This window comes from Bos grunniens, chromosome 2, assembly GCF_055505025.1.
Source record: "Bos grunniens cultivar Pamir isolate PY7600 chromosome 2, Bosgru_T2T1.0, whole genome shotgun sequence".
Taxonomy (NCBI): domain Eukaryota; kingdom Metazoa; phylum Chordata; class Mammalia; order Artiodactyla; family Bovidae; genus Bos; species Bos grunniens.
Genome location: NC_141166.1, coordinates 72,487,760 through 72,511,196, shown reverse-complemented (window position 1 = coordinate 72,511,196; position 23,437 = coordinate 72,487,760). Strand labels below are relative to the sequence as shown.

The following is a 23,437-nucleotide window of genomic DNA, read 5'->3' as shown; positions in this document are numbered from 1 at the left end:
GGTGATTGTTAGCCATCTTCAAGAAGAAATATATAAGGTTGATATGCTAGAGACTAAAAAGAGGAAACAGATATTTTAAATCATAACTTGGAGAAATGTCAGCCTCCTAAAATCAGACTTTAGTTTTTAAATCTTTCTGTAACTGTAGTTCAGTTCTTCAATTTACATATGTGATGAATTTACAGAGAATTCGGGACTATACTGAAATTAAAGACATATCTTGGATAATGTGAGCTATTCTCTAAACACTTGAGGATTTGAAATATAAAACAAATTAAGATGAATCAGGAATGAAACATTCTTCATTATCATATCATGTATGCTGCTGCTGCTGCTGCTAAGTTGCTTCAGTCGTGTCTGACTCTGTGCGACCCCGTAGACGGCAGCCCACTAGGCTCCCCTGTCCCTGGGATTCTCCAGGCAAGAACACTGAAGTGGGTTGCCATTTCCTTCTCCAATGCATGAAAGTAAAAAGTGAAAGTGAAGTCACTCAGTCGTGCCCAACTCTTAGCGACCCCATGGACTGCAGCCTACCAGGCTCCTCCATCCATGGGATTTTCCAGGCAAGAGTACCAGAGTGGGGTGCCATTGCCTATCATGTATATCTGTGTTTAAATTTAGGATAGGAGAAACTATCCTAGAGCAATAATGCAAAAGTCATAAGGAAAAATTATGTAAAGAAAAAAACTATATTTCAGCACTCTTCAGAAGGGCAAAGAATTATAAGTAATATAAATGACTTAAAAGAAAGACAGTGATTAAGTAAATGGTGGCATAGCCCTCTGTGATATATCATGCAGCCATTTAAATTTTTATGAAGGCTGTGTGGCAACACCAAAAACATATTCACTGATACAGTATTAAACAAGATACTAAACTGCATCATGTAAATTATGCCTACATCTCTGTAAAATAAGAACTAGGTAAAATGACAAATATAAAGTTACATTGGAGTAAAATAAATATTCTCATGCTTTCTTATCTTCTCAAACTTCAGAGTTCTTTTCCTCTGGAATGTTCTTCTGATGGTTCTTTGCATAGCTGACTCTGTTCCATCCTTCTTTTGTCTGTGGATGCGGGATGCTCAGACAGAGCTTCTACCCTAGTATCCCACTTGATACTGCTGCCAGAGCCCGATCCTCAGTTTGTCTGGCATCCCTGGGGAGCAGAGGTCACATCTCCTTCACCCACATTGTTTGTATAGCACCAAACACAGCATCCTGTTCTATAGTAGGCTTCTGAACATCTGTTGACTAATGAATGCTAGTGGGGTTAACAAAGAAATAATAAAACTTTTTATATAAATTACAGTGAAAAGATAATGACTCAATCAGAGCCCCGTTTAATACTTTTTATTATTTTTTTTGCCTTCAAAAGAGGAGAAGACTTGGAATTCCTACCAGGGCCCTGCCTCTTTGGGCCCCAAGATACCTAAGGAGCTAATTAATCATCAGAAGGTGACTGGGGAGAGTGACGTTCAGTGCCAGGGATGGGAGATGACGTGAAGGCATGACCCTGGATCTTGGTGACACCAGAGGAGCACCCTTGTTTTGCACACCAAGGCTTAGAACCAGAACCAAATGTCTCTGTTGTCTGCCCTGGACCCCCTGCTCTTTATGTTTCCCCAGCTCTTTTTTCTGCAGTTCCCTTCTGCTGAGGAGTCAGTTCATCTCTCTGTCTGTCTCTCTGTCTGTCTCTTTCTCAAGGCATGTAGCTGTAGTCCATGTTCACAGCTCTATAGTTTAACACTGTATGGATATCGACTGAAAAAAATGCACATCCTAAAAGTTGAGAGTTAAGTTTTATTCAGCAAACATTCCAAGGACTTCAAGCCTGGAAGATAGGACTCAAGTCATTTTGAGGGACTGCTCCATAGAAACTAGGAGGCGAGCCAGGTTACATAGGAGTTTTTTCACCAAAGTAATTACTATTAATTAAAGAAAACCAGATATCTCAAGTTAATACACTTTTCTGTGCATGGGAAGATGTAAGAGTCTGGGCTCACTGAAATCATTCTTTTGACATGCACCGCAGCTCTCTGGGGCCAGCATCCTGTGCTTTTTCATCCTGAGTCTTCTCAGGGTACACCATTGTGGGTGGCTTCAGTGACTGCCTGCGTGACGGTGGGCATCCTGTTTGCATCCTGAGTTTTCCCAGGGCTCACCATCAGGGTGGCGGTAATGTGATGGCTTGATGGCTGCAACATTATTTGCTTACTGATATGGCAGGCAGCATTTCTCTTTCACATGGATATACCACAAGGTATCTATTCTTCTACTAATAGAATTGTAGACTGTTTCTGCAAACAACAGTGAATAGGGCTCTTTCAAGAGTTTCTTGAAGGTACTGCCTAGTAGAATCTTTGGGTCATAGGCTATGAGCATCTTGAAAATGACCATAGAATGCTAGCTTGTTTTCAAGGGGCAGGGAGCAGTTTGCAGTCCCATCGCAGCACATGAGAGTTATGTCTGTTCTTCATCAGTGTATCACTCTCAGTGCTGCTGCCATTTGGGACCAGTGATTGTTTCCTGGGAAGGCTGAGCGGGGGCTGTCTGTGGGCTATTAGATGGTTAGCAGATTTCCTGACTCTATCTACTAGATACCAGTAGCATTATTCCTGCAGTGTGACTACCAAAATTGTCTACAGACATAGGCAGATGTCCCCCGAAGTGGGGGGTGGGGTGTGGAGCAAGGCAAAAACCTCCCTCTTTGAGAACCACAGCTCTATATCTTGCCAACACTTAGAATTTTCTGGGCTCTTTTCACACTACTTAACACCAAGGTCTGGGCAGGCTATGCCTCAGAGGAGGAATCTTTTTAGGCATCCAAGCTTAGCTTATTGCTCTATGTTAACCTATTTTCCCACAGTTTTGGGTGAAGAATAGTGACTCATTGGAAAAGACCCTGATGCTGGGAAGGATAGAAGGCAGAGGGAGAAGAAGGTGACAGAGGATGAGATAGTAGGATGGCATCACCAATTCAATGGCCATGAACTTAGGCAAACTCCAAGAGATGGTGAGGGACAGGGAAGCCTGGCATGCTGCAATCCATGGGGTTGCGAAGAGTTGGACACAACCTGATGACTGAACAACAACAAAATTTGGGTGAAGAACTTTTTACACTACTTGGCATCATAGTTAATATTATGGATGAGCCAGCATAGACTGTTGAAAGGGATTAGTTTATCCATCATGAAAAAAATGTTTACCTGCCTCCATGGAGAGTGTCTTCATACGTTGCATTCCCATAGTAGGGCTCTGTACACAGTGAACCATTAGAAATTGTGTTTTTTCCTGAGGGCTTGGAATTGTTCTCTCATCGTTTGCCATGACTAACTTCCTTTATATTGTCTGTTTTCTTAGCCATTGCTGTGCTTAAAATAAATATTCACTTGATGCTTGTTTTGTTCAGTTGAGATATGCCCATATTTAAGATATTGAAGTTTTGAAAATCCATACTTACAAAACAGATAAATTATTCAGGCTAGATGCACAAGAAAAGGTTATTACCTAGTTTAAAATGCTGCCTCCAAATAACAGTGTTCTTTGAATTGGAATTCATCTAATGCAATTACTACTTGACAGAGAAACTAAAAGTTAAGATGTTAAGGCAACCAAGAAATAAAACTAAAAATTCCCTTGAAATGAGAATAGAGTGAGACATGGAGCATTTCCTGCCATATCAGTAAACAAGGATGTCATAGTCATCAGCGATTCTAGCCCTCCAGGGCATTCAGGAAGGAGAAGACTACCTGTGATCTGGCAGCATGAGGCTGCAGCCACTCCCTATGGTGAGCACAGAGGAACTCAGGATGTGAAGAATCACAGGATACTGGCCCCAGATAGCTGAGACGCCTATGAAAGGAATGATTTTCAGTGAGCCCAGACTCTTGCATCTTCCCATATGTAGAAAAGCACTAAATTCCTTGAGATATACGATTTTCTTTAATTCACAAAAATACTTTTGATATTCAGACTACCTGCCCTTTGTTACCAACTTCTGTATAACCTGAGCACTCCCCACACCTCCTCAGAGCAGTTCTCTCAGGGTCACATGAGATGCTGTCTCTTGGGCTTGAAGTCCTAAAAATTCCCACCAAATAAAACATAATTCTCAACTTTTAGGTTGTGACTATTTTTTAAGTGGACAAGAGGTCAATAGGAAAAATGAAAAAAATGTTTAAATAAACAAACAACAACAAAAACTCTACTGCTCACTAAACCTTTTCAAGAATACATGGGTAAAGACCATCTCAGCATCTCTGAATTGTTAAATTCTTTGGACAGAAGCTATGCATTTTAGAGTTCCAGTGCCAAATTATTTTTATTCTGAAGTTTTACTCCAGCAAAAAATATAAAGCTGGCCTGACTTAGTGTTGACTAATAACTATCAGTGGTAGGGAGATGTGATGGTAAGTGTTTTCAAATATCTGAGAACATTTGGCAAGTAAAATATCTGTCCCCATTTTCCTCGGGGCCTCTGTTATTGAATGTTTCAGTTCAGGAACCCAAGAATGCTTGCATTCCCATGACATCAGGCTTTTCTGAGCAGCTGATAAATCAGGACTCAGTGCCCTTGTACCTCTACAAATAGAGGCAATGAAGTTAAAGCACAAGAAAGAACTATGTTCAAGAACAGCAGTGTATATGGGGCCTTCAGGACCAATCATACGGGCAGAAGCAGGGCAGCCCAAATGGTAGGATGTGGTCATCTGAAGGGCGGGCTCTTTAGTTCCCCTCAAGGTTTCCAAAGTGCTATTGGAGGCATTTTCTTTTTTACTTTTGCATTTCTTGAAACTTAGTCTTCCATCTTTTTTAAAAACATAAAGGTAGAACATTTTTTGCCTCTTTTGAGGTATGGCATAACACCTGTTTCCTTGGACAGTTCTCTTTAAAACTTCTCCTTTTTTGGAACTGAAAACACCAGCCTAGTCCTCTAGTGCCATCTTTATGTCACTGATCCTTCACAATAATGCACTTAGTTATGTGGCAAGCAATAACCTATGGCTGTTTAGGGGATCCTACTCTTGAAAAACACTTGGTTTACAAACCCAGTTATTTTAACTGCAGAAAGTAATTTAGGAGGAGTCACAAGTGGCTTTGAAGGCTCTCAATTTCCTGGCTTGTCTTCTTAAAAGACTATGTATTTGTGAAGGTGTAAATACTTGAATGAAACCTTTCCTAAATTTAGAATGTTTATATAGATAAATATTATCAAGAAAGTCAAGTCAGTGTTTCTGTAGGGGAAAAAAAAGTTTCCCCTTCCTTCCTTCCAGATTCTTTGGCTGCTCTAATAATTATATTAACATAAGACAGATTGACATGAGAAAAAATGACTTTAATTTTATATGTAAGAGAGTTGCATGAAGACATGAGTGAAGTTGCTCAGTGGTGTCTGACTCTTTGCGACCCCATAGATTGTAGCCTACCAGGGTCCTCTGTCCATGGTATTTTCCAGGCAAGAATACTGAAGTGAGTTGCCATTTCCTTCTCCAGGGGATCTCCCCAATGCAGCGATGGAAGCCGGTCTCCCACATTGCAGGCAGACCCTTTACCATCTGAGCCACCAGGGAGCACAAAGACATGAGACACTTCCAAATGTCAGGCCGTTGAGGCTTGTATGTGATATTGAGCTAAGGAGAATGGGTTAGGAGCCAGAGACTTTACAGGGGAGAAAGAGGATTCACAGAAAGTTGGGAAGAGCTAATGTTTGGTAAACAAATGTTTGCCATATCCTGCAGATCAGTCTTCCATGATATAAAAATTTATTTCTGGGAAAAGGCTCTGGTGTTGGGAGGGATTGGGGGCAGGAGGAAAAGGGGACGACAGAGGATGAGATGGCTGGATGGTATCACCAACTCGACAGATGTGAGTCTGAGTGAACTCCGGGAGTTGGTGATGGACAGGGAGGCCTGGCGTGCTGCGATTCATGGGGTTGCAAAGAGTCGGACACGACTGAGTAACTAAACTGAACTGAACTGAACTGAATAACTCTCTTCCTGGTGGAGCTCCCTACCCCCATCTAAATTCTTTCCTGCAGTTAATGGAGAAGTAAAATCTCTTTGGGTTTCTTGGGCCTTGATTGTCTTCAGCTTGAAATAATTCACAGGCCAAAGCAGTGCATTCTGGAGTGACCTGTCTAAACCTCATCATTTCCTTAAGAGTCAAAATGGGGCATCCAATGTGGAGGTTGTTTAGTAAGTCAGAGTCCCAAGGGTGTTCAAGAAAGAATTTAGGGCTTCTATAGATCACTTTGATTTTTCCCCCTCTCATATAACACTGTATTTATAGGAATAAGTAAATGTGGTACTTCCTTTTACAAAAATAAATATGACACTGCAGCTTGAAGTATTGTATTTGTACTTTTCTTTTCCATAGAGCAATCTCTTTCTGATTTAAGATGCTATAACTCTAATACATGTGGGTACAGTCCTTTTTTAATTCAACATGTTTTTCTATGCAGATCTTTACTCTTTAGTACAGTGCTTTATGTGAATTTTAAATGCAGTAATTAAATTTCTTACCAAAAAAAGTCTCTGCTAACAGTATTCCTTGACTGTGATAGAAATTATCTAAAACTTAAAAACAAATCTTTCTTCGTGGCCTTTTGTCTATTTATGTAGAGTATGTTTTCTGAGGTTAGTGGTATGGTTGTGGAAAACATGCTTTCAAGCGTGATGAACGCCTAATTATAGGCTCTGTATATGAACTCTGCAAGAGGGCATGGAGTAAGACCAAGAAGGAGCAAGTGCAACTCGGATCCTTGAGGGTGGGGAAGGCAGACTCATGTGAAGTCTCTAGAATCTGAACCTACGTTTCAAGGGCTTTCCAAGAAATTAAGGCAGATGTATACTTTTCACCTTGGCCGTATATCCCTTGTGCTGGTAGAAGAAAATGCCTTTGTGCATAACTCTGGGGTGTCCCGCTTTCCTATTGGCATGAAAAATAAAATAAATATTTCTTGGAAATCCTGAGCTTTGGGGGTGCAATTACTTTTCAAAACTTGGGTCTCACTTGAGAGCCTCTGAGACTTAATTTTAAAATAGGTTTCTGTCTTTATCTTTTCACTTGAGAAATGCGCTCGTTGCCAGAGACCACAGTGCTTTGCTCAGTCCTCTGTTGACATGTAATGTTGACATTGGAGCACTAGGTGGCGCTTTTCCAGCTCTGGTTGGAAGGCTGAATCTTCAGCGCAGTAACTGTAGTTACAAGAGCTATGTGTACATGTGTATCGCTCAGACACAAGGTAATATTTGCCAAAGTGCTTGGCACACTGAAGGACCCATATGCTTGCATTACAAATTGGCCAGGAGCATATTTCTATGGGACAGAGTCTACATTTAGCTTTGAATTCCGTTTTTGGATACATTTTTTGGATATTTAAATATATTTTCAGATATACTAATTTTAATGAAAATGTATGGGGTTCATGCTGCACATAGAACAAGGCTTTAGGTAGGGGGGGCGGTTAAAATGAGTCAGGGGTCTTGGCTCCTGTTTCAAAGAGGATATCAAGGCAGTAAGTACTAAGCAAGTTGATCAACAAGCATAAGATAGTATATTACTATATAATTAGTAATACAATGAGTAAAACAATATCCTCCCTAGAAATAGTTTTTCACTTGGATTTTTCCAAGTGATAAAGGAGAAAACTGTGGACTTTAACGTTGGCACTGTGTATAGAAAGTTCTCAGGGAGGGAAGAGGTAATAAGTAGGAGGAAGAGTGAGTAAATTGCTTGCCTGAAAGTTTCAATTTGGACACACTGGAAGGTAAGTTATTGGTTGGGGGGCTTCAGATGCTGGTCAGAGTTGTTATTTGATACATATAGCTCTCAAAGCTTATTTTAGCCATTGTAATGGGTTGAGCTACGCCCTCTCCCTCCAGAATTCATATGTTGAAGTCCTAAACACAATTCCCAGAAGGTGACTTTATTTGAAAACAGAGTCACTGAAGATGAAATCAGTTAAGATAAGAGTTTAATGCAATAGTATGAACTCCTGATCTAGTGCCTGATGTCTTTAGAAAAAGGGAATTTGGACACAGACATGCACATAGGGAAAACATCACGTGAAGGCTGAATGTAACATCACCACAAGCTAAAGATCCAGCTGAAGCTAGAAGAGAGGCCTGGAATAGGTCCTTCCCTACCTTCAGAAGGAATTTGGCTCTGATGACACCTTGATTTCAGACTCTGCCCTGCAGGGCTGTGAGAGAATAAATTTCTCTTGTTCTCTGTCTCTTTTGTGGTCCTCTGTTACTGCAGCCCTGGTAAACTAACAGCCACGGAACCTTTTTTGCAAATGTAGTCGTACCCAGAGATTCAATATGTGAAAACTATCAACATAGAGCTGCTATGACTGAAGGAAGGTGGAAAGCAGGGCTCAGTTACCCACATCATGGAGCCTGCACACTCCTCTTTGCTTTGCTCTACATCCTAACTTTGGCCTAGGGTACCCCTTTGAACAATTAAACCATTGTTTAACTCATAAGCCTTATGATCCATGCTAACCAATGAAGTTTACCCTTCCAGTTGAGCTGTTCTTTTCACAGTTATCCCAACTTGCTTGTTCCTGCCACTACCATGTCTTTTCACTTGTTTGAAATACTTATTTTATTTACATTTTACTTTCTAATATTTATTTATTCTTGCTGTTCTGGTTCTTCATGGCTGTGCACAGGCTTTCTCTGGTTGTGGAGTAGGGGCTGCTCTCTCCTGTGGTATGTGGGCTTCTCGTTGTGCTGGCTTCCCTTGTTGTGGAGCACAGGCTCGAGGGCATGTAGGCCTACAGGCTGTGGCATGTGGGCTCAGTAGTTGTGGTGGAAAAGCCTAGTTGCACCATGGCATGTGGAATCTTCCCAGATCAGGGTTGGAACCCATGTCCCCTTTATTAGCAGGTGGATTCTTTACCACTGGACCTCCAGGGAAGTTCCCTACTTCTTTATGTAGCACTTTGCTTTATTCCCCTCTGGTGGCTTAGACGGTAAAGAATCCACTTGCAGTGTGGGAGACCTGGGTTCATTTCCTGGGTTGGGAAGATCCCCTGGAGAAGGGAATGGCAACCCACTCTAGTATTCTTACCCAGAGAATTACATGGACAGAGGAGCTTGGCAGGCTACAGTCCATGGGGTCGCAAAGAGTTGGACACAACTGAGAAACTTTCACTTTTCTTTATTCAGACAACTCAAGCTCTATTTCCTGCACAAAGCCTTCTGTGACTTCTACAAATCTCACTGACTTTTCTCTCCTCCAGATCTTTTCAAAACTTAATTTTTTTTTCCTTAATTGGAAGAAAATTCCTTTACAATGTTTTGTTAGTTTCCGCTGTACAACAATGTGAATCAGTCATAATTATACATATATCCCCTGCTTCTAGAGCCTCCCTTCCCTATCCTCACCATACCCCTCTAGGTTGTCACAGATCACCAGACTGGACTCTGTGTGTTATATAGCTACTTCCCACTAGCTAGCTATTTTACGTGTATATGTCACTGTGCCAGTGGTTCTCACCAGACTCTGCATCTTCTACTTAATTATGAAATGTGTTGCTTTATAAAGTAGTGCTACCCTGCATATAAATCATTCATAGATTCTTTGTATTAGTCTTTAGTTGTTTCCATACATTATGTACATTTAGCAGATTATAGTGGCTAGGTATATTTTATATAGGTTCAGAAATCTGGGACGGTTTGACTGGTTTCTGTGTTACTGGTCTCACAGGTCCAAATTGAGGAGTTGGTCGGCTGGGCTCTTATTTGGAGATTCTGGGAAGAATCTACTTCCATGTTGATTCAGGTTGTTGGCAGGATCTGGTTCCTTGTGACTGTGGGACAGAGGTCTTCATTTTTCTCAACGGGGAGCCACTGCTGACTCCTGGAAGCCTTCTTCTAGTGCTAGCACTTGAGCCGGCCCCTGTGTCTCAGAGCTAGAGCATGCAATCCTTTTCTTACTTGAAAGCTCTCTGACTTTTCCTTCTGCCTCATCTCTCTGCATAAAGCAAGAAAAATTCTCTGTTAAAGACTCATGGGATTAGATTAGCTCCATCCTTGTAATCCAGGATAATATCCCTGTTTGAAGTGTGTAACCTTAATTATATCTTCAGAATCCCTTCTGATTAATTTATAGATTCCAGGGATTAGAGCAAGGACATTTTAGGGGAGGAGGGACATTATCCAATCTTCCACAGTCTTTAAGAGCCAAAGTTCTGTGTTATATTTCTTTTGTATTCCTTCTCCCCTCGATGTCTACTCACCTCCAGTGCCTAGAGTAATATAATTGTAGGTTCTCAGTAACTTTAGATGTTGATGGATTAATTGAATCATTGATAATCACTGAGGTACCATTTTGTGTTATTAATCTAGTAGCCAATGATCTAAATGACATTTGGCAAGACTGTTTTGTTGATTGAATATAAGGTGGTTTGAGATCCCAAATACTAAAGGTATACAGACAAGCAAGTGGTAGAACTAATCTAGAAATGAGGTAATAGAGGCTGTTGGGGAAATGAAGACTAGAGAAACTCTGTTCTTCAGAGATGTGATTAGGATCCTTGATATGGCCCCTTATCTACATGTCTGGCACAAAATCTCAATGATATTTTTTGAACGAGCCAATGAATGAATACAGCAATTTCAGTTCAGTTCAGTCACTCAGTTGTGTCCGACTCTTGGCGACCCCATGAACCATAGCACACCAGGCTTCCCTGTCCATCACAACTCCTGGAGTTTACCGAAACTCATGTCCATTGAGTCGGTGATGCCATCCAACCATCTCATCCTCTGTCATCCCCTTCTCCTCCTGCCCTCAATCTTTCCCAGCATCAGGGTCTTTTCAAATGAGTCAGCTCTTCTCATCAGATGACCAAAGTATTGGAGTTTCAATTTCAACACCAGTCCTTCCAATGAACACCCAGGACTGATCTCCTTTAGGATGGACTGGTTGGATCTCCTTGTAGTCCAAGGGACTCTCAAGAGTCTTCTCCAACACCACAAGAGTCTTCTCCAACACCACAGTTCAAAAGCATCAATTATTCAGCGCTCAGCTTTCTTTATAGTCCAACTCTCACATCCATACATAACCACTGGAAAAACCATAGCCTTGACTAGATGGACCTTTGTTGACAAAGTAATATCTCTACTTTTTAATATAGTGTCTAGGTTGGTCATAACTTTCCTTCCAAGGAGTAAGAGTCTTAATTTCATGGCGGCAATTACCATCTGCAGTGATTTTGGAGCCCCCCAAAATAAAGTCAGTCACTGTTTCCCCATCTATTTGCCATGAAGTGATGGGACTGGATGCTATAATCTTAGTTTTCTCAATGTTGAGCTTTAAGCCAACTTTTTCACTCTCCTCTTTCACTTTCATCAATACAGTACTTTGAATTTTCTTAACTCAGAATTCAAAGTGAGTTCAGAAGGTAAAACTTTCATTCTGAAGATTGAAGTGTCTGTTTCTATTCATGTTCTTGAAATTAAATGGAGCAAAATTGGTAATCATCTTGGATTTCCCTCACAGCCCAGAAAAATATTATCTGCAGGCAGCAGTGTGTTTTCTTCGTATTTACCCACATTGCCTGTTTCTATAGCAGAATCCAGTATACTGAGATCAAAGAACACAGTGATAGCAAATATATTCAGCACTTGCTTCAAATAGGTTCCAATGAAAGCCTCCCAAACTGAGAGCAAACAGAAAGGAGAAATGGAATGTTTTGAATTTTCTTAAGGATAATTGTCTGATTTTTGCCTAGCTTAATATGTATAGGGATTGACACTCCTCTCTGGATACCCATGGCCTCTTTCATTTAGAAGAATCCACCCTATAGTTGAATTGAATGAAATGTTTTATGTCATATAGCTGCCATGTTAGTACCCGTCAGTGCTTCATGAGGTTAAGAATTAGCTAGTATACCTTTGTTATATGAAGGGATTTATAAGGCAAATAGAGAATCATTTTCTCAGTTGGCAAATACCTTCATTCATTGTATTATGTGGATTTTTTAATGGAAAAAATTAATCGAATAAAAGTTTCTGTTAATAGGACTTGTTTAATAGTGTTCTTTACAACTGCTCCATCAATAGCATGAAATCTCTGTTTCTTTTCCATGCATTTTCTTCTTTTATACACTATTCTAGCCTGGAAAATCCCATGGATGGAGGAGCCTCATAGGCTGCAGTCCATGGGGTGGCTAAGAGTCGGACACGACTGAATGACTTCACTTTCACTCTTCACTTTCCTGCATTGGAGAAGGAAATGGCAACCCACTCCAGTATTCTTGCCTGGAGAATCCCAGGGATGGGGGAGCCTGGTGGGCTGCTGTCTATGGGGTCGCACAGAGTTGGACACAACTGAAGCGACTTAGCAGCAGCAGCAGTGTTTGTCAAAGTGAGGGTCAAATACAAAACCACCAGCATTTTGAATAGCTAAAAGTCCTCATTATTAAGGAAATTCCTGGACCACATTTACATCTTTTGAGTTATAGTCTCTGGAAGTACATCTTGAAAAGCCTCTTTTAAAAAAATAAATGTGAAAACCAGGAATCAAAGCATACACTGTAGTTGCTCTTTCAAAACAAACACTCAATAAAATTAGCTACATGTAGAGTCATCTTCTTCTTTCTGTAAAACACAAGCAGATGGGAGTCCTTTCCTGTATGTTTTTATTGCCTCAAAGTAGGAGCATAGTCAGTATAGGTTCTTTAGAAGCATAGTTTTTCACCAGCAATAAGGAAACACACTGAAGAAGGATGTGTTGAATGCTATTCCTGTGCTATGACAACAACTCTGCTTGAGGTTTGGTGGATACAAGAAAGTAGAACACCATTAATGGGCCCTTTGGTTATACAGCCTAATTTGAGAGTTGAGATATACCTACTTACTTTTTATAAATATTTACTTTATATTGGAGTTTGGTTGATTTATAATGTTGAATTAGTTTCAAGTTTATAGCAAAATGGTTCAGTTTTATGTGTGAATATATCAATTCTTTTTTAGATTCTTTTCCCATGTAGGTTATTACGGAATGTTGGGCAGAGTTCTCTGTTTGATGCAGTAGGTCCTTGTTGAATATCTATTTTATATATAATAGCGTGTTTATGTTAATTCAGAACCCTTATCCTTCCTGCCACCTTTCCCCTTTCATAATGATGTTTGTTTTCTAAGTTTGTAGATCTGTTTCTGTGATAAAAGTAAGTTCGTTTGTATCATTTATTTTAGATTCCTCATCTAAGTGATATCATATGATATTTGTCTTTTTCTGACTGACTTCACACATTATGATAAGCTTTAGGTCCTTCCATGTTGCTCTAACTGGCATTATTTCATTCTTTTTCATGGTGGAATAATACTTCATTGTATATATGTACCACTTCTCTTTTATCCATTCATCTGTTTATGGACATTTAGGGTGCTTTCCAGATGGACATCACCAGAAGGCCAACACCAAAATGAGATTGATTATATTCTTTGCAGCCAAAGATGGAGAAGCTCTATACAGTCAGCAAAAACAAGACTGGGAACTGACTGTGGCTCAGATCATGAACTCTATATTGCCAAATTCAGGCTTAAATTGAAGAAAGTGGGGAAAACCACTAGACCATTCAGGTATGACCTAAATCAAATCCCTTGCGATTATACAGTAGAAGTGAGAAATAGATTGAAGGGACTAGGTCTAATAGACAGAGTACCTGATTAACTATCGACAGAGGTTCATGACATTGTACACAAGACAGGGATCAAGACCATCCCCAAGAAAAAATGGCTGTCTTGGAGGCCGTACAAATAGCTGTGCAAAGAAGAGAAGTGAAACGCAAAGGAGAAAAGAAAAGATATACACATTTGAATGAAGAGTTCCAAAGAGTAGCAAGGACAGATAAGAAAGCCTTCTTCAGTGATCAGTGCAATAGAATGGGGAAGACTAGAGATCTCTTCAAGGAAATTAGAGAAGCAAGGGAAAATTTCGTGCAAAGATGGGCTCAATAAAGGACAGAAATGGTATGGACCTAACAGAAGCAGAAGATATTAAGAAGAGGGGGCAAGAATACACAGAACTATACAAAAAGATCTTCACGACCCAGATAATCAAGATGGAGTGATCACTGACCTAGAGCCAGACATTCTGGAATGTGAAGTCAAGTGGGTCTTAAGAAGGATCATTACAAGCAAATTTAGTGGAGGTGATGGAATTCCAGTTGAGCTATTTCAAATTCTAAAAGATGATGCTGTGAAAGTGCTGCACTCAATATGCCAGCAAATTTGGAAAACTCAGCAGTGGCCACAGAACTGGAAAAGGTCAGTTTTCATTCCAATACCAAAGAAAGGCAATGACAAAGAATGCTCAAACTACCACACAATTGCACTCATCTCACATGCTAGTAAAGTAATGCTCAAAATTCTCCAAGCCAGGCTTCAGCAATACGTGAACAGTGAACTTCCAGATGTTCAAGCTGGTTTTAGAAAAGGCAGAGGAACCAGAGATCAAATTGCCAACATCTGCTGGATCATGGAAAAAGCAAGAGAGTTCCAGAAAAACATCTATTTCTGCTTTATTGACTATGCCAAAGCCTTTGACTGTGTGGATCACAATAAACTGTGGAAAATCCTGAAAGAGATGGGAATACCAGACCACCTGACCTGCCTCTTGAGAAACCTGTATGCAGGTCAGGAAGCAACAGTTAGAACGGACATGGAACAACAGACTGGTTCCAAATAGGGAAAGGAGTACATCAAGGTTGTATATTGTCACCCCGCTTATTTAACTTACATGCAGAGTACATCATGAGAAATACTAGGGTGGAAGAAGCACAAGCTAGAATCAAGATTGCTGGGAGAAATATCAATAACCTCAGATATGCAGATGACACAACCCTTATGGCAGAAAGTGAAGAAGAACTAAAGAGCCTCTTTATGAAAGTGAAAGAAGAGAGTGAAAAAGTTGGCTTAAAACTCAACATTCAAAAAACTTAACATTATGGAATCTGGTCCTATCACTTCATGGCAAATAGATGGGAAACAGTGGCTGACTTTACATTTTTGGACTCCAGAATCACTGCAGATGGTGACTGCAGCCATGAAATTAAAAGACACTTATTCCTTTGAAGGAAAGTTATGACCAACCTAGACACATATTAAAAAGCAGAGACATTACTTTGCCAACAAAAGTCCATCTAGTCAAGGCTATGGTTTTTCCAGTAGTCATGTATGGATGTGAGAGTTGATCTATAAAGAAAGGTGAGCGCCAAAGAATTGATGCTTTTGAACTGTGGTATTGGAGAAGACTCTTGAGAGTCCCTTGGACTTCAAGGAGATCCAACCAGTCTATCCTAAAGGAGATAAGTCCTGAGTGTTCATTGCAAGGACTGGTGTTGAAACTGAAACTCCAATACTTTGGCCACCTGATGCAAAGAGCTGACTCATTTGAAAAGACCCTAATGCTCAGAAAGATAGAAGGCAGGAAGAGAGAGGGACGACAGAGGATGAAATTGTTGGATGGCATCACCGTCTTAATTGAGATGAGTTTGAGTAGACTCTGGGAGTTGGTGATGGACAGGGAGGCCTGGTGTGCAGTGGTCCATGGGGTTGCAAAGAGTTGGACCAAGCTGAGTGATTGAACTGAACTGAGGGTGCTTTCTTGTCTTGCCTTCTGTAAATAGTGCTGTAATGAACATTTGTGTGCATGTATCTTTTCAGATGATGGTTTTATCTGGATATACGCCCAGGAATGGGATTGCTGGATCATATGATGTTAGTAGATTTCAAATGTGACATGTAGGCAGTAACAACTGAAAGTGTTTGAGGAAATGAAAGGCCAGTGTAGGTGGCATAGTAACAGTAACAGGATGTGTGTGTGTGTGTGCATGCTCAGTCGTGTCTGACTCTGTGACCCCATGGATTGTAGCCTGTTGGGCTCCTCTGACCATGAGATTTCCCAGGCAAGAATACTGGAGTGGATTGTCATTTTCTGCTCCAAGGGGGCTTCCCAACTTAGGAATCAAACCTGCATCTCCTATGTCTCCTGCATTGGCAGGAGGATTCTTTACCACTGTGCCACCTGGGAAGCTCCAACAACAGGCTTGTAACTGGGTTTTAGCAGATGCATATGAAAATGAATAGCCGACGGTTTAAAGCAAAGGATATAGTATGACACAGAGCTAGAGATGCTCAGAATGTGTACAAAATCCAGGTAAACAGCACGTGGAGTAGAATATTAGCTTAAAGAATTGGCAAGACTGATATGAGAATTAGCATGGGACTAGCTTGTGAAGAATCTTGCATGTAATAACTAAGAAGTTTGTGTTGTGTTAGTTTGCTAATAGAATGCCATCACACTAGGAAAAGTTATGATCAGAAATTTAAGATGTAAAGTAGAAAGCGAGACTGGAGGCAAGGAAACAATTTAAAAGTTTGTTTAATTATTTGGGTCACCAATAACAGAATCATAAAGCAGAGTTGTGGAAATGAGAATGGAGAAATGATAGATAGAGATATAATTGTGGAAGAAGGACCAATACCCAATATGTTAATAGTGAATCTTTGCTTATCGGAGCAAAGTGTTCCAGAAAGAAAATGATATTTGGAGTCTGGAAGCAATGTATATGAAAGGCATATGCAATCTATAAGGATTTATAGAATTTTAATGTATTCATTTTTTAACTCATAGTTTGGGAACACTTGGAAGATGCCCGGTACATGCTGTGTTTGACTCCACTGATGCAAAAGCCCAAAATGACATGCTACTTGCTAAAGGGCTTCCAGAATTGTAGAGAACCCAGAAAGTTGAACCAACAATTCCGTAAAGTCAGGAAATGATACTGAGCTTTCAAGTCTAGGTGCCTGGGAGGAAGCACAGCAAGGAGCCGCAGGCTTAGAAAGAATGAAGGTGAGTTGGCTTTTCCATTCATGGAATTTAGGATGCATTATACCAGTTGCTATCCCAACAGAAAACAGATGACACATTTGAAATAGGATAATTCAAGAAGGGTTGATTACATAGGGACTTTTTCTAGAAGTGTGGAAATAGGGATGCCACAAGAGACAGTGCATGTACCAGAGACCTTAAGCCGTCAGTGTTATCAGCTTGTCTGCAGAAACATGTGGGACACAGATTCCCATGCAGGGAACAGTTCTAGAACCTAGAGGAACTAGGTCCTTGTGTTAGTCAGACTTCTCCAGAGAACGAGGGTTAACAGGATGTGTGTGTGTGTGTTTGTGTGTGCATGCACACATACACACATGCATGAATCTATCTACCTACCTATCCATGTCTATCTATATGACTGTCTGTGGAGAGATTTGTTTTAAGGAATTGACTTACACGATTATGGAGGCTTAGCAAGTACAAAATCTTCAGGGTAGGTTGGCAGACTGGAGATCCATGGAAAAGTTGTGGTTTAAGTCCAAAGGCGTTCTGCTGGCAGAATGCCTTCTTATTCTGGGGAGACTGAAAAGTGTGAAAGTGTTACTCGTGTCTGACTCTTTGCGACCCCGTGGACTATTGCCCGCCAGGCTCTTCTGTCCATGGAATTCCCCAGGCAAGAATAGTGGAGTGAGTTGCCATCCCCTTCTTCAGAGGATCTTCCCAACACAGGGATCAAACTCAGGTCTCCTGCATTGCAGGCAGGTTCTTTACTGTCTGAGGCACCAGTGAAGCCCTCTGGGAAGGTTGCTGTTTTTCAAATAAGACCTTCAAATGATTGGATGAGGCCCACCCACATTATGGGGGATAGTCTGTTTACTCAGAGTCCACTGACTTAAATATTAATTTAATCAAAAATATACCTTCACAGCAATATCTCAGATAATGCTTGACCAAATATCTGGATACTAAGGCCTAGTCAAGTTGACACAAAAAATTAACCATCACAGTCATGTAGAATGAGTTACTTTGAGAGGAGCAGTCACTTTTAGTGGAAGGACGTTAGAAGTATTCAGAAGTTCCATTTCAGGGAGGGAGCTTGGCAGTTGTTCTCAAGGTGGTATTCTGAACAGCAGCAGCAGCATCTCCTGGGAGCCTATTTAGAAATGTACATTCTCAGGCCCCATCCCAGGGGGCCTGAAGCAGATATGCTAACAATGTTAACATTGTTAACAATCTGGGTGTTAACAAGCCCTGTTCTGTGGGATTTTGATGCTCTCTAAATAGGAACAGTTTACTTAGGTAAAAGAATCCACCTCCCTCTCTGCTTCCTCCTGATTTCTTGCTGGGCCAGACCTCACAGGAAGCCAGAGTACAAAACCTATGGATGAGGACCAGACAGGGTAGTCCCCCAGGACAGGGATCAATGTGGAAAAGGATAAGAATCTAATAGCCACAGGGTGTTATTGAAATATAATTTTTCTCTCTGAAAATGATTTTTACCAAATATCTCCTAAGTTAGACTAATTTGCTTGCAAATAAGTAGATTCTGTAAATGTGGCCTGGTTATTTACATAAGTATAGTGGTAATAGTGATTTATCATGTATCTGCTTTGCTGGATTTTTTAATAAGGAATCTCCAGATTAAGCTTTAAGTAGATAGCATATTCAAAAGCAGAGACACTACTTTGCCAACAAAGGTCCGTCTAGTCAAGGCTACTGTTTTTCCAGTAGTCATGTATGGATGTGAGAGTTGGACTGTGAAGAAAACTGAGCACTGAAGAATTGATGCTTTTGAACTGTGGTGTTGGATAAGACTCTTGAGAGTCCCTTGGACTGCAAGGAGATCCAACCAGTCCATTCTAAAGGAGATCAGTCCTGGCTGTTCTTTGGAAGGAATGATGCTAAAGCTGAAACTCCAGTACTTTGGCCACCTAATGCGAAGAGTTGACTCACTGGAAAAGACTCTGATGCTGGGAGGGATTGGGGGCAGGAGGAGAAGGGGACGACAGAGGATGAGATGGCTGGATGGCATCACTGACTCGATGGACATGAGTTTGAGTGAACTCCTGGAGTTGGTGATGGACAGGGAGGCCTGGCGTGCTGTGATTCATGGGGTCACAAAGAGTCGGACATGACTGAGTGACTGAATTGAACTGAGCCTTTCAAAGCTGAAAAACTGTGCTGGACACTTGCCATCAGACTCTGCCTGCAATACCTATAGATTTGGGTAAATTCTTCTCTTTTCTAAGATTCTCAGAATATCCTAAGGTTCCTGGACCTGCCAGGAAGTAACTTTTCTTTTTCATTAGTAAAGTTGCTGGAAGTCCTATAAGTAAGATACCAGTGCAATTTTTTTCGGGGGCATTATGGATTTTTTAAAGCTGTCAGGTCATATCTGAGTTTATATATGTCTCTCTCAAAAATGACATGCTAGTCAAAGTTTTGGTAACGTAATCAATGTTTCCAATCGTGTCCTATTATAAGGAGAGAAAATTTTTATTGAACTTATACAAATAACTATATTATCAAGAAATTAAGAATACTCTAAGAGTTTCAAACTCTGGAAGGATTGGGTAAGGAGAAAAATATTTCAATTCTACTTACAAAGTATCATTTAAAAATGTGCTCTAAGTCATAATTAGGTTAAGAGGAAAGGTTTTCTAATATCTGAAAAACAAAAATTAAAGAATCAGCAATATTTTAAATAAAAAGTCATTAAAAATTATAATTATCCTCAGCAGTTCATTCAGCCCCATGTAATTATTCTTGTTCTGCTTGATCTTTTGTTAGAAGTTTTATGAAGCTGTCAATTTCTCCATTAAGGATCTGTAAATTTTAGTTCAGTGGTATAATTTTTAAAGTTATCAGAAACTTGCATTTTAGTGAAAGTGAAGGTTGCTCAGTTGTGTCTGACTCTTTGCGACCCCATTGAATTCCATGGAATTCTCCAGGCCAGAATTTTGGAGTGGGTAGCCTTTCCCTTCTCCAGGGGATCTTCCCAACCCAGCGATCAAACCCAGGTCTCCTGCATTGCAGGCAGATTCTTTACCAGCTGAGCCACAGGGGAAGCCCAAGAATACCGGAGTGGGTAGCCTATCTCTTCTCCAGTGGAACTTCCCTACCCAGGAATCAAACCAGAGTCTCCTGCTTTGCAGTCGGATTCTTTACCAACTGAGCTATCAGGAAAGCCCCTTGGCAGGCATGGGTAGGTGGATTCTTTACCAACTGAGCTAGTTGTTAGATTCCTCTCCATGAACTTCTCTAAAGGTGAAATACATTTGCCAGAAGCTTTTGTAAAAATGTCTGAGCAAAACAATAACTTGGTAAATGATAGAAGACTTTCAAATGGCCGTGGTTAAAGATCTTGATGAGGCTTCATTCCAATGCAATTGGCAAGGAAATCTGGTTATTTCTGTGACAAACATTATGATAATAACTAGAATTACAAGTAATAAACTTATACCAGGACTTATCAGAATTTTATGAATTTTGTATGATTTTTAAAACACGTATATTCATAACATTTACCCATACAGTATAACCTAGTAAGGTTTATCATCACTTATTTAACAGTGCTTCCCATGTAATTTAATATACCAAACTGGCCTAATTAGTTTACTATTTCCATTTCATAAGGAGGGAAAACTAATCTTTTGTGGTATTCCTAGGCCCTCTGGAAAACTCAAAGGTCATTTCCAAGTCAGTAAGATTTCACATAGAACTTGATTTTTGGGGAAGTTTGATAAAATTATCATAAGATTTTAAAACACTTGGGGAAATACGATCATAGGTCACTGTGAAACAATACTTAGTTATCCATTTAACTATAGTGAAAATTAAAGACTTCACAGGCAAATACAGAACACTGAATAGTTGTAAGTAAAACTTAGTTGTTTTTTTTTTAATCACAAGGACTCACAGTTTTTTTTTTTTAACATCCAACACCTGATAGAAACAATATGAAGGCGAGGAAATCATTTTGGTAAGACACAAAGTATTTGTTTTCTAGGCTGATTATTTTAAAAGTAAAGAACATCTTTTACAACCTGTTATCAGGAGAAGAGCTGATGAAAATCTGTCCTTTTAGCAGATGCAGCTTTATACAAGTACACTACTGACAGTAAAGTTTGTTTTTCAAACAAAACTTTTTGTCTGCTTTTGAAATTAATTCAGTCTTATCCAGCTTGAGCGCATATAAAATTACATTCCATGAACCTTCAAAAACTTTTTAACTCAGCTTATGAATTTTGTATGGTTTTTAAAACACTTGTATTAGTAACATTTACCCATACAGTACAACCTAGTAAGGTTTATCCTGTGTTTTCCTGTTTTATTCTGGAAGTCATTTTACTTTAGGACAAAGTACTTTCTTTTCCATCAACAAATGTAATTCATGTTTCATACCTTATCCAGAAGTACATTTTTCTTTTCATGCAAACAGAATTATTGCCCTTATTAATTCTAGTGACCTTAATCACAGAAACTAATTAAAAACCTTAATTTTTAGTGACAACTAAGAAGTGTCTGATTGTGAACTGCCTGCTATACCTGCATTCTTTTAACTTTTTGAACATATTTTATAATTTTTAGAAACATATATTTCCTCATAGCATAATAATTTAAAGTGGCACAAAGCATATTTGCAAATAAATCCAAACATCTTTATTTCCTGTGAAATAAGAGGTTAAACACAAGTGAACTTAAATTTGTTTAGAAATTAATGTTTTGGTATTTTATCTTATTTGGAAATCCAGTATTCAGTGAGTTTTCATCATTTAATTTAACTTAGCAAAACTCTAAGGTTTTAAATTACCAAAAAGAATTTAGAAGGTAACATTTAAGAACACGTATCATAACATAATTGCTGTTAAAAATTGATTTAAAACCTTTTTATCTATTTGCATCTATTTAATTATTATTCTCAACAGTTAGATTACTCACAAAAACTTTATGAAACATTAGACAAAGTGAGTCATTATCTCAAGCTGATTTTCTTGCTGACACATTTTGTAACAGAAATAATGTAGACTGTCTTGACTTTTAGTAAAACCGGGTAGAATAAAAGTATTATACCTAATGTTGGTAATTGTAAGAACTTGTCTGTTTTAACTAAACCAAAAACTTAAATTAGACTTTATTTACCAAAAATTTTTCCCAGATCACATAAACTTGACAAGTACTTGGCTTAGTTTCCATTATATTTGAATTTATATAAACATTTGCTTGTTTTTAAGTGATTAAATTGAACTCTTTTACAAATTAACTTTGGTAATGCCATCTGAAGGTAGAAAAATACCATTTAATGTACATATGTAGACATCAGTTCAGTTCACTTCAGTCGCTCAGTCATGTCTGTCTCTTCGCGACCCCATAAGTTGTAGCACACCAGGCTTCCCTGTCCATCACCAACTCGCAGAGTTTACCCAAACCCATTTCCATCGAGTTGGTGATGCCATCCAGCCATCTCATCCTCTGTCATACCCTTCTCCTGTCCCCAGTCCCTCCCAGCATCAGGGTCTTTTCCAATGAACCAACTCTTCGCATGAGGTGGCCAAAGTATTGGAATTTCAGCTTCAGCATCAGTGCTTCCAATGAACATAGATACAGACATAAACAGAGGTCTCTTTGCCTTCATTTTAAAACTATACCTATAAATATGATACAATACAGAATATAAACAGCAGTTGGAAAGAATTGTTTATTTGCTCAGATGGCTAAAGTCTTCTACTACTTTTGGTGAAGACTTTTAAGATTTGTATTTGCTCTTGACAAACACTGTTATGGTGGCTGTTGTTTAGAGTTTGGACAAGAGAGCTTTCTTAGTTGTATTTAAAAAGGCCTCTTTCCTGTTTTGTTTTTTTTTTCTTTTAGTTTCAAGTTTTTCTCAGTTATCTCCTGAAGTGTTTACATTTCAAAGACATGGTAAGATTTACATGTTCAAGGGATAGAGATAGAAAAGGTACCTTTTTCCACAAGAGTTTTAGAGTATATTTGTCTTATTACCAGAAGTCTTGGGCTTCCCTGGTGGTGTTAGAGGTAAAGAAGCCGCCTGTCAAGGCGAGAGACATAAGAGACGTGGGTTAGATCCCTGGGTCCGGAAGATACCCTGGAGAAGGAAATGGCAACCCACTCCAGTATTCTTGCCTGGAGAATTCCATAACAAAGGAGCCTGGCATGCTTCTTTGTAGTCCATGGGGTCACAAAGATTCCAACATTACTGAAGCGACTTGGCATGCATGCATTAGAAGCCTTAGGGTAATCACTATATAGTTTTTGTTTTGTTGTTGTTTTTTTTTCCCCTTAAGTACAGGATCCTTTTGTTTCTGATATCTTGACCTTTTATAATATCTACAGGCATTTTGAAAGAAACAGACAATGTTTGGGGATGGTAATGATAGGTGGGCCTTGACTTGCTTCTAGATTTGTATTTCTGGTTTTATAGCAATTTGCAAGACAAAGATGGTTACTTCTATTAGCCCTTGAATATTGGTTTCCAAGTGATCCATTTCCTGATTATTTGTAGGAGGACCAGGGGAGTTGAGGACATAAGATGCTTTTTTTAAGGAGAACTTACAATTAATTTTTAA

General features: G+C 39.5%; 1 protein-coding gene across 13 annotated transcripts in view; it reads left to right on the top strand.

Annotated features, from left to right (window-relative positions):
• NCKAP5 (NCK associated protein 5) overlaps window positions 1–23,437 on the top strand; it is a 1,217,724-nt gene that overhangs the window by 633,144 nt on the left and 561,143 nt on the right. The window lies entirely within an intron of this gene.